Source organism: Varanus komodoensis, unplaced genomic scaffold (genome assembly GCF_004798865.1).
Source record: "Varanus komodoensis strain SLA01 unplaced genomic scaffold, ASM479886v1 scaffold45, whole genome shotgun sequence".
NCBI lineage: Eukaryota > Metazoa > Chordata > Lepidosauria > Squamata > Varanidae > Varanus > Varanus komodoensis.
The window spans coordinates 5788300-5792245 of record NW_025336011.1 but is presented as its reverse complement, the minus strand read 5'-3'; positions in this window follow the sequence as shown (position 1 = coordinate 5792245).

Below are 3946 nucleotides of genomic sequence, written 5' to 3'. Positions count from 1 at the left end.
GTTTGCCCTTCCCATTGGAGTAGTTCTTGGTTCAGTGTTTGTAAAAAAAAAAAAAACCTAAGCCATAAAAAAGGCCAAAAAAAGCAAGCCATAAACTATCAAGTGGTTCCCAGATTGCCAAGACTAGCAACTGTGGGATTTGTTCAGCAGCTCTCAGACTCCAGATGGGTCTTTATATTGGGTGGGGAGCCTGTGGCCCACCAGATGTTGTAGGGCTGCAGCTCCCGCAGCACCAGGTAAGCCTGGCCAGTGGCCAGGAATTATAGGAGTTAACGTCCAAGAATGCTGGAACGACTGCACAATTCTCATCCTTGCTCTTCTATAATAGAGCAAAGTGACTTAATTTTCTCTCTCTTCCTGTAAGCACCTTTCCCCCAAACATTCTGTTTGTTGCTTTTTGTAAACCCAGATATGTTCATGCCTGCTGCTGCAAATCTTCTCCTGTGATGTGTGGGTTTGTAAATCATGTAACAGCGAAACTCACCCTACTGTTCCACCATGTCTGTCCTTTGCTTGCTTAATGATGGAGGATTAGCAGGACTGATTACAACATTAGACAGAATGATGTGGTCACCTCATGCAGCAAATTTTGGATGTCATGAAAAGGTAGCAATTTTTAAAACTTGTTTTTCTGAATGTTTGCTGCCAGGGTTAGGTAAAGGCACTTGCCAGATCTTTCTGCCTTATGTGCCAAAATAACCTGGCTGGGTTTGGGTATGATCCACCTTTACCTAAATGGGTGGGGACATCATTTCCTGTATTGCCTCTGGCAGCAAAATTGCTTGGACTGGCCCTGAGTGCCAGTCACTCTTAAGCTATTTTCATGTCCCACATTTTGGAAGATGAAGATAACTAATGCATCACCATTAGGATTTATTAGCATTTAGTTTAACGGATTCTTTTTTGGGGGGATACCAATTTTTAACTGTTTATTGTGCAAGTAACAATTACCTGAACAATTATGATGCTTCCATGATCAAAACCCACATAGATGTTTTGGGATGGATAGCTTAAGCTTGCTTTTTCTTATCTGCACACAAGCATGTGTTCCATGCTACAATTAGAAGTTCCGTCTTTCCTAAACCCAAACCTGAGGAAGGAATGGAACTTTCCACAGTCCATCATGTTTTACTCTGAGCTGGAATGCTGAACTTTCAGATGCATTGATCTTTGCTGTATTGGCCATTCGGTGTAACCCCACCTTCAGACTTTCCTGGTCATCAGAGTGTCTTGGGTTCTGTGTATACATTTCAACATTAAGGATGGTTTCAAAGTATTGTAATCATTTAGTGATGTCCTTAGACAAATATCTTGTTTTCATGTTTCTTTTAGCAATTGAGGTGTCTTGGATTATGTGTACTTTTAGAGCTCAAGAAGTATAAAATCATTTGAATGAGTCCCAAGCATTTTTCTACAAAATACAACTTGTTCCTAGATGCCCCCCAAGTCCTACTTCCCCTACTGCAAAGATAGTTAAAAAGAGAAAATGGAACCAATTGTTTTATTTTCATAATATTCCTAGCTTCCAGAGAAATCACACATGTGTCAAAACATATACCTAAATGCCATGAGATGCCATCTTACCATCTAGGTCATGGATGGGGGATATGTGGTCCTCCAGGTACTGTTTGATGATAACCCCCATCATCCCTTGTTATGTTAGCTAGGACTGATAGGAGTTGTAGTCCATCAACATGTGAAGGGCCAGATGGTCTCCACCCACACTCAAGATAGATTAAAGTCTGTGAAGGGGAAATGAAACTCAACTTTCTTTTGCTGGAGTGCTGTTCTTCATTTTGAGATAAACTTCACATCCTGAGTGTTGACTGTTAAAATTTCATTTTCAAACTAAACTACAAAATGTGAGTCTTGGACTATACAATCTCCTAATATCAAGTTTGTGAATGTTGTGGAACTGTGTTAACAATGCTGATGTGCAAACACCCCTCATTGTAAGAGAGACACATGTTGCAGACACTTTAACATCAAGGTATCTTTGGTCTAGTTTATTCTATATTAAGACCTATGAAATTGCTATATAAAAGTCAGACCACTGGCCCATCTAGCCTAGTATTTTCTCTACTCTGATTGCTACCAGCTATCCATGCCCTTGGTTTCAGGTACCAGTTTCCCCCATCACTTGCCAATTGACTATTTAACTGCAGAAGTCAGGGACTGAAACTTTGTTCTTCATGCAAAGCATGAGCTCTACCATTGAGCTATCTATAGCCCGTATCTCTTCAGCTTTCTAGTAGCTCCCCAGTAATGTTTGGTAAAAGAAGCTTGACATCATTCCATTCAAGATATCTCACCCCACACCCCACAGTCCTGGCTGCTAATGGAAATCCCCTCCAGGCTGATCTTAAATGTGTGAATGGGCAGTAGAAAACCTACAGTTCACCAGTGTGGGAGGAAACACATCCAGTGGCACTTGAAAACATGTACCTATCTATGTAGCATATATACACGTTCAGTTTCATTTGCTAATATAGTTTCATACCTAAGAGTATAAAATATAGTATAATCCACACTCCTTTCCCAAAGTTCCCTTCCCACTTAGGGACACATTATGTTGTATGCTTGTTTTTATTAATATCATTATGCTCATAGCTAGAGCACAGGATAAATCCAAATTCAGTGTTTCTGAATTGCTTTGAAGCTGTACCTTGGTGGGAGCTGGGGGTGCTTTTGAACATGTGGGAGAATTGGGCAATGCCAGCCAAATCTGAGTTGTCTGAGATTAAGGAGCATGTCTACACAGAAAGTACCTCAGTAGTTCCAAAGACATAGCTGATGGTGTAGGAGAGGAGGAGCACAGCTCCTCCTCTCTTTTTCAGAGCAGGAGCAGTCACGTCCTCTGTAAATGCACCTGCACAGGATGTCATTAGTTGAAAATCCTCTGGCAAGTGGATGGGGTGATAAGGCTTCAAAGTTTTTTTTAAATGATTGTGGCAGATTAGTTCAAAGAAAGTCAGAGAACAAGGGAAATAAACAGAAATGATACTTTCTTTTGATGGAGATCCCACTTCAGATAGGCAGTTTCACTGGTGACACTTTTTGGGAAGATAGTTTGCATTTCTAAGTCAAAGTTGGTTAAAGATCTTAAAAGCTCAATGTCTTTTACTATTTGAGCCCATGCTATTAAATATAAACATCACCATGTTCAGTAGAACTTACTCCCAGAAAACTATACCTAGGCTTGTGGTCATGTTGATCCTATTAAATGCCAGTATTGTTACTCTTTGTTGTTGTTGTTGTGTGTAAGGGTATAAACACCGCAATGATGAGCTGCAGTTATAACTGTATCACTGGACATAACAAAACTACATATTGCACATATGAAACAAACCCTGGTTCTCTCCTTACCGCAGTACTCACAAAATATACATGCACACAAATATATTTTTAAGAAATGGGATAGTTTTGATAATAATTCATTAAAAGCTGTGTGGAACTCTCTACCACTACCAATTAGGCAGGAACCAAAACATGTAATTACTTACAGGAATTCTCAGGAAGGTGATCCATATGATTTTTTAAATTCATCAGTTTTTTAACATAAGTAAATCAAATATTTTTAAATATAGTCAGAGTTTACCATACAGCCTCAAGTGCTTAATAAGCACCCAAGATTTATATAATCCAATCAGTTTTAAAAGAAACATAATCTAAACCACCAGAAAGTAGACAAGTTAAAGACAACTTGCCAAACATTCATGTCAGGAAGGGGTGGGAAGACCACTGTACATGAATCTAGACTTGGAAGGTAAATTCTTTGATACCTACAGGTAGAGTGAAGCATGCAAAAAAAATTTCTGTTGGTGGACAGATAGACACATCATATTTCTGCAGGGCCCAGCCAATAGTCTCTCTCTCCCTTCCTCCCTCCCTTTCCTTCTCTCCCTCTCTCACACACAGACACACATACATTCCTGTTTGCTCCTGA